At 40.0% G+C, this 8775-nt stretch overlaps 1 protein-coding gene across 5 annotated transcripts in view; it reads right to left on the reverse strand.

Annotated features, from left to right (window-relative positions):
- Nucleotides 1-8775, reverse strand: part of HIVEP2 (HIVEP zinc finger 2) — a 198882-nt gene that overhangs the window by 140468 nt on the left and 49639 nt on the right. The gene's annotated exons all lie outside the window — the stretch shown is intronic.

An 8775-nucleotide genomic window follows, 5' to 3' on the forward strand; every position in this document is an offset into this window, starting at 1 on the left:
TGTAAGACTGTTGAATCACAGACCTGTACCTCTGAAACAAATAATACATTATATGTTAAAAAAAAAAGAAGATTGCGGGAAGGGAAAAATGAAGGGGAGGAAATTGGAGGGGGAGACGAACCGTGAGAGACTATGGACTCTGAGAAACAAACTGAGGGTTCTAGACGGGAGGTGGGTGGGGGGATGGGTGAGCCTGGTGATGGGTATTAAAGAGGGCAGGTACTGAATGGAGCACTGGGTGTTATATGCAAACAGTGAATCATGGAACACTATATCAAGAACTAATGATGTAATGTATAGTGATTAACATAACATAATAAAATAAAATAAAATAAAAAAGAAGGGACTGGGGAGCAGAGATTCAGCATTGTGCTCAACAGTTATCACCCCATTTCAATGCTTGCTGTGCCCTTACAAGTATAATAATTGTACGAAAAGGAAAGTGGAGCTCAGTGAGCTTTCATCCCTCACTCCGGAGTTACGTAATGGCTGACTGCGGGCCCCTTACACCTTCTACCTGAACAGCAAAGATGCGATTTGGAAAGCAAATACCCCATTCAAAAACAATTCTCATGAAACAACTAGTCCTTTCATTCTCTGTCCCACATCCCCAAACTGGCCAGGGAGGAACAGGAATAATCCAGGACCTAGGAAAATGGGATCTGGAGTCACAAGCACCCAGATTTGCAAACCTGCTCCACCACACGTTGGCTGGGTGATCTTGCTCAAGTCAGTCCCCAAGCCTCAGCGGCAATCACAGTAATACTGACATCATCAGGCTGTTTTGGAGATTAAATAAGAGAATCATAGGCATGATGTATTTGGAATAGTGCCTAGTCATGATAAACAGTTGCCAGGATTAGTTGTATTAGTATTCTTATTCGGCAAGTGTGTAATTCAAGTTGCCTTGAAATTTGGCGATGTCTAATCCTAAGAAAAATAATCTATCAGCTAGTTGTTAGGCAGGTGCCTTACAGACGTGATCTCCAGTGCTCACAAGTTTGTAAGGCAAGTAATTCTACTCCCCTGTGCACATGAGGGACATGAGGCTCACTGAGGTGGAGTAACTTGCCTGAGTTACAACGAGTAAGTGACAGAGCAGGGATTTTAATCCAGTTTAACTTCCAAGCCTGTATTCCTTTCACTCAATCGAGAAATGGTCAGGGAAAACGTGGAGAGCAGAGGGAAGAACCCTCAGGAATAGCAACTTGTTCCTTAGGTCAGTCACATAACCTCTCAACAAGTTTAACTTTCCAGCTATGAATGTTTTTGTTGTTTGGTCTTATCTCTGCAGCAAGTTACCCATCCAGTATTGATCTACAGGTAATTCTATGAGAATAATAAAGTTCTCTGTAAACCTATTAAAACTATATTAAGTGTCCATTTCTGAGCCACAGATCTTCAGAAATCCACAAGCCCCATATAAATCATGAAAAAACATACAAATGCTTAACTTCTTATAGTTCATAAAGCGTTTTCGCAAACATTAGCTCATGTAACGAACCTACTCAGGAAGGTGGCTATGTATCTATTTCTCAGGTCAAGAAATTGAGGCACGGGTTAAAGCAAGTGCCTATAGTCACATAATCAGAAAATAGTAGAGTCAGGTTTGAATATCCAGGTTTCTTGATATCGTATCTATGTTCTATCCACTATGCTATATCTGTCTCTAGAAAAATATCAGCCTCTTTTCTTGTGTGATCTGCTATATTGAGAAATATATGAAGGTATGATCTACTATTAGCATCTCTTTCTGTCCTTGAATGCACTATATTTTACTGGTGCCCAAAAATATACACTGTTTCCTAATATGGCATAATATCTACCCAAGAAAACCAAGTCAATAGTGTAACTTCCCAAAGTTTGAGTGTCTGGGGGACAGGGTCATCTCTTACTTATCATCATAGAGCCTGGAATGTCTTACTGCATTTAGTAATAGGTATTCACTGATTTAATTAAATAAGGCTCAAGAATACTATTTTATTTTTCAATTTTTTTTATTTTTTCTAGGGTTCTATAATTTTATAAAAGCATATATATGTCCATATTTTGAATAACCTTTGTTTTTAATTTGCATACTTTTAACAGAAAATTTGGCAATAGAATTTAGAATAACAGTTATTAAATGTCTACAATGTGCCTCACACTGTTTCAAGTGTTTTAAATTTATTAATTTCTTAATTTATTTTATTCCTGGCAACAATTCTATGGCTAAGCACTATTACTATTCTTGTTTTACAGATGAGGAAACTGAGTCACAACTTTTCCAAGGGTATAGAGCTGTTAGTGGTACAGCAATAATTCGAACCCAGAATTTCAGGTGTCCAAAGTTCAGATCTCATTTAATCTTCACAGTAACCACAGTAACCAGCAGTAAATCATCTTGGAGATTGAAGGCTGCCTTGATAATTCCCTGGCATAATCTGATATTCAGGAGAAAAATAAAATTATCCACCTTAATTGTTTATAGTAACACTCCTATTCCATAACCAAAACTTATCACAAAACTTACCACACCCATCATATTACAATTTAAAAGGTTGTTGGAAAAATAAAACTTATAGCTACATTTTAATTTTAATATGTGTAGTTTGAATTTATAGCCAATTTAGCTCTTTATGGAGTTTTGATATTTTTTGCATATAATCTTACATACTCCACATTGTTTTTCATTTGTGATCTTAAAATTGCTGTGATTCTATCTAGCATCCTTTGAAATTTGCCTTTTAAAACAGAGATTTGTGGAGACATTACATCAGAACTTAGTCTTATCCCTTTTCTTGGCTTCATCCGTCTTTTTCCCTTATCTTCTTTTCTATTTTCCCTTTCTTTCTGTTTATTTTATTTCTTTGTCATAATGACTCCAGGTGGTGCCCAGTAGTAATCTTCCCAAACTAGAAGCTCTACCTTGGGTTTCTCAAGTAGAGTCTATAAACTGCCCCACACACCATTAGCTCCGGGGATGGGCCCCCAAATCTGCATTCTCAGCCAGCTGCCCAGGTGAGTTCTATACATCCTGGGATAAATCACAGGATTTTCAATCTGCCCATTCCTACAAGCAGTTCTTCTGCTGAAGGCTTTTCTATTTAGCAATGTGTATATCTTAGTTTTATGAAGACGTAAACTTCACTCTCTAGACTTCGGCTGAGTGTCACACAATATGCATTTTATGTACTAAATTTAAACCAAAGAGTTTAGCACACTCTATTATTTATTTCGGTGTGTAGCAATGAGAAGACATAACAAGTGGCTGCTGGATCAAATGAGAACTCCAAATGTGATCTAAGGAGGACCACAAATGTAATTGCTTAAAGGGACATGTCTCAACTGAGGTTGCTGGTGCAACAGACTTTGATTTTCAGCATTTCATTTTAGTGTAAAAAATATAGAGGCCACTTGGGTCTCTATATTTATCCCATATTGTCTAAAACCAACTTTATTGAACCAGCTAAGAACCAACGGCTGACATGGGAATGAAAGGTAAAGCATAAGAGATAAGAAAAAAAAAACAACAAAAACAATGGCTGATAGAAGAGAAAAATACCCGAAACTTCATTTAATGAAGTCTTCATTTAATGAAAAATATGTATTCACTAATGATGCAGAAGTCTTCATTTAATGAAAAATATGTATTGACTAAATGCAGAAGATAAGCTAAAACTTAAAATGTGACCTCTTTTAAGAGGTGCTTTGCTTAAGTGTTGAGCATTTTCCACAAAACCTCACAGGGAAATCCGATCTATTTGGGTCAATATGACAGGCTACTCTAGTCTTGTCACATCACCTAACCTGTCATATACACACATTCCATTCAGCTTCACAGGGACACCCAGTTCCTCAACCCCACCCTCCCATCAATTCACCCTCTTCCTCCTGTCCTATCTCTCTTCCTCCCCTCCTCCTCCAGGCTTCTTTCACGGTCCTGTCTCGATCCCTCTGTGAGCCACTTCACCTTTTTCTTCACAGCATCTCCACTCATTTGTCACCTTGTCCTTCACTAAAATGGATCACTACTTTGGATAACCGCCCTTTCCATTCCTACACCTGCTCAGAGCAGCTGGGGAAAATCCATGATGGAGACAGAGCTACTTCGGCTAGCCGTCTGAACACTAACATCTTCACCTCATAATGCTCTGGTCAGTTCACCCTTCCTCCAGAGACAACTCCGAATGTTCCCCATTTTCTTCAATACTACCCAATTTTTCCAGACAAGTGACTTTGCCTTCTCACAAAAAAATTAAATAATAACATAATCAGGTTTTCAAGGACAAACATCCTCAACATAAACTTAGTAGCACACCTCCCTATCCTGCCTTCCTTTTGCCGCAAGCAGTACTTCTGAGAGCTCAGAGCACTCTGGCTGCTCCAGGATTCTGTTCAATCAATAACCATCTTGCCTTTCTATTGGCTACCTTTCTCCGCCTCTCTATTGTCAGCATAGATAAAAAGGTTCACAGCCATATAAAAATGCTCTCTGGGTCCCACATCCTGCTCCGTTTATCACCTCACTCCTCCCTAAGCATAGCCATGCTTTTTGAAAGAGTAGTTAAAGTTATAAACGTCATGGGGGCAGAAAGTATGACTATATTGTTCTCTAATTCCAGTGCTAGAATGGTTCCCGGTAGGCCCTCAATAAATAATTCTCATTGTTTAATACTGATGCTGCAAAAAGAAAGAAAGCCCAATTGAAAAATGGACAGACCACGTCAACAGGAACTTTATAAAAGAGAATCCAATAACCAAAATATATGAAATGGGACACAGCTTCATTAATCATCAGAGAAATGAAAATTAAAACTACAAGGCTGGGTGCCTGGGTGGTTAAGTCATTAAGCGGCTGCCTTCGGCTCAGGTCATGATCCCAGAGTCCTGGGGTCGAGTCCCACATCGGGCTCCCTGCTCAGCGGGAAGCCTGATTCTCCCTCTTTGCTTCTCCCTCTCCCACTCCCCCTGCTTGTGTTCCTGCTCTCGCTGTCTCTGTCTCTGTCAAATAAATAAATAAAATCTTTAAAAAAATAAGTAAAAAAATAAATAAAACTACAAGGCTATACTACTAAATAACCACCAGAATGGCCAAAACGAGGAAGAGGAGAAGGTTATACCAGAGTGGGGGCAGTTGGGACCCTCATGCATCGTTGGAGGGAGTATAAATCGGTACATCCACTTTGAAGAAGTGTGTGGCAGTTAACTACTCACACCGAATACATCCAAACCCTATGATCCAGCAACTCATCCCTAGGTATACACCCAACAGATATGCACTGAAATATTCATAGAAACACTATTTGTAATCACCAAAAGCAAAACCCAAATTCATCAATGGTAGAATGAATACACTGTAGTATATTCATACAATGAAATTCTATACAACAATAGGAATGATTGTTAGGTGCAAGAACATGAATGAAGCTCACTACCATATTGTTCGGTGAAAGAAGCCAGGCACAAAAGAGAACACAGCATATGATTCCACACACATACAGTACAAAAACAGGTAAAACCTTTGTGGTGTTAAAAGTTAGATAGGAGTTACCCCCGGTTCTATTGTGACAGGAAAAGGACAGAAGTAGTCTCTTGGAATGCCGATAGTGTTGTGTTTAATGATTTACTCTTTCCTTTGTAAAAATTCATTCACTTGGATATGTACTTTTCTGAATGTATATTATATTACACAGTTTTTTAAACCTAAATATATTGATTTGCCCTGATCCTCTTCTTATACAAACATTCTTGATTTCCTTTTTTGTGTAACCTTCACAGACTCCAAGGTCCTTGAGCCAGAAACCTTGGACTCCCTAGCTCTTGTGCAGAACTTAGCACCCACCAGCTCTCCACCAATGATTCTAGACAAATGAATGAGCATGCTGCCTCAGCTCCACTGATAAACTCTATTCTCTTATATGCTCTCAATTCAAAAGTCGGCATTTTCAGCCTCTCTACTGGACTCCAGGCCTCAAGATCTGCCTAAAGAACATTGCAGTGATAATAATCTGCCCTTTATTTGAGAGCTGGCTTTGAGTCAGGAGCTTTACACAGATTATCTCTTTTACCCTTCACCAATGGCCTGCAAAGCCAATAATTATTACCCCTTCTTTACAGACCAGGAAACCAAGAATCTTAGAGGTTAAGGGACTTACTTAAAAATATGCAGGTGATAAAGCTGGGGAAACAAAGTTAAAATTCAGGTCTTTCCTATAGCCAAACCAGTGATCTTTCCATAGACCATACATGACCACAGATGTAAAACACAAGTCATTGCTTTTCTCAAAGGCCTGCTTGTGCCCCTGTGTTTCCCATCCTGGGCAATGTTATCACTATTCACCTTGTCATCCAGCTGGAGTCCTGAAAATTGCCTTCTCTTCCCTCAAGCCTCACAATGACCCCGTCCCTAGTCCTGTTTCCCACGCTTGACAATCCATCCTGTGCTCACTATTGTGATTATTACAGCATTAGTTCACAGGCCTCTGTTTTATTCTTTTAAAGATTACTGTAACTGTCTGCCAACTATGTCTCCCAATCCAGGCTTGGATCCTTCTAATTCATTCTCACGAAGCTACCCGAGAGTCTTTGTAAAATGCAAATCTGAACATGTCTCTCTTCGTTGCCTACAGGATAAAGTTCCAACATACCAGCATGGCATACCCTCCTTGACCTGGTCCCTGCCAAGCATTCCAGATCCTTCCCCTGTGACCTCCACTCCTCCTCTCCCTATACCTTGTCATTCCAGCCATATGAAGACTTACTGCTCACAGAACACCTTGCCATTTTCATGTCTTTAGGCTTTTGCACGTCAGTGTCTATCTTCCTGGAAAGCCTTTCCTCTGGTTTTCTACCAGGCAAAGTCCTACTCATCTCACAAGATGCAGCTCAAGTATCTACAACTCAGTCAAGCCCCTCAAGCAGAGCTGATTTCATCCCTTTTATGTCACAGCCAGGCTTTGTGCATCCTTCTCTTACAGCCCATTTCACAATGCATTACAATATTTTGCAGCCTGTACTTAACTTTTAGGATATTAGCTCTTCAGAGACAGACACATGCTTGCTGTTTTTTGTATGCTCTGGCCAGCACACAACAGTAAGTCAAAAATAGTCAAATAAGGTAGTTAATAAATGAAATCAATGGTATGTGGGTATGATATTGTGATTTATAAGAAATATATATTTGGCCACTCAGATGATCAAAATACGTTTCTCATAAACATTTGGTCTTTGTCTAGTTCCTTGCACACAGCTCCCAAAACCCTTGGAATTTCTTAAGTGTTGAGAGTGATCATGGTGCCTTTTGCTCTGTTAATGAGGTGACTCCTGGAGAGCATCTAAGGATGAGGGATGGTTGTCAAAGGAGCCAATCAAGTGATTAGAGGGTTGGAAATTTCAGTCCCACTCCCTATCCCCCAAGGAGGGAAGAGGGGCTGGAGGTTGAATCAATCACCAATGGCCAATGGCTTAGTTAATCATAACCATGCAGTGAAGCCTCTATAAAAATCCAAAAGGACTGGGTCTGGAGACCTTCCAGGTTGGTGAACACATGGAGATAGGGGAGGGTGGCGTGTCTCTTCCCGGGACCTTGCCTTATGTATCTCTTCATCTGGCTGTTGATCTGTATCCTTTATCATATCCTTTAATAAGCAGGTTAATGAGTGTTTCCCTGAGTTCGGTGAGCCACTCTTGGAAATTAAAAGAACCTAAGGAGGAGGTCATTGGCACCTCTGATCTGTAGTTGGTGGGTCAGAAGCACAGGTAACAACCTGGACTCATGACTGACATGTGAAGTTGGGGGTAGAGGGCAGAAATTAAACCCTTAACCTGTGGAATCTGATGCTATCTCCAGGTAAACAGTGTCAGAATTGAGTTGGCTTCTCAGACACCAGAAGAACACTGAGAATTGCTGGGTATTGTATGTGCGGGACTCCCCTACATGTTGGAATTGGGTCTGGAAACCTTAAAAGAGTGAGTATATGTAATCTTAGTTGCAGATCCTTTATTTTTAAAGCCAAAGAGATTGTCCTAAGCAGAAATAATGGAGGAAGTAGATTATCTCTTTGTGTGAAGAAATGATGAATGCAGCCCAAAGTGTAAGCTGAAAACAACATCTAGGTGTTGTGCAAGGTTCCTCGGGAACATAAGAGCCTCAGGTCGCTCGTCAAGTATTACCTCCTACCACCACCAGAGCATTCTATGATGCTGGACGGGGATTATGCTCAGGAGTAAAAGGAAAAGGATAAAGATCTCTATTGAACAGGATATTTCTTGGATCCCTAATCTCTGAACCTAGCACAGATAACCATCCATATTCAACCTCAAATTTTAGGTGGTACAAAAATGGTCAAAGATTTCTTAGAAATTATTCACAGAGCTAACCAGGATAGAGCAGAACATTTGATTTATCCCCGGGATCAGCAAAACAGGAACACAGCAAAAATAAACATTTTTCACATTGATCTTTCATTTCTAAAATGCAGGACAGGAATGTGGACATGTAATAAATAATCAAATGGTGAGATTATCTCTTCAAAGTGAAAAAAATGAAGCAAAGGACTGTGGGATTATGGGGGTGAGCATCGCTGGGAAGCACGAGTGAGAGAAGAAAGGAATATTATGCAGCCATCAAAAGGAATGAAATCTTGCCATTTGCAATGACGTGGATGGAACTGGAGGGTATTATGCTGAGTGAAATAAGTCAGTCAGAGAAAGACATGTATCATATGACCTCACTGATATGAGGAATTCTTAATCTCAGGAAACAAACTGAGTGTTGCTGGAGTGGTGGGGGGT

The sequence above is a fragment of the Leptonychotes weddellii genome, chromosome 8 (genome assembly GCF_054177405.1).
Source record: "Leptonychotes weddellii isolate Sample4059 chromosome 8, ASM5417740v2, whole genome shotgun sequence".
NCBI lineage: Eukaryota > Metazoa > Chordata > Mammalia > Carnivora > Phocidae > Leptonychotes > Leptonychotes weddellii.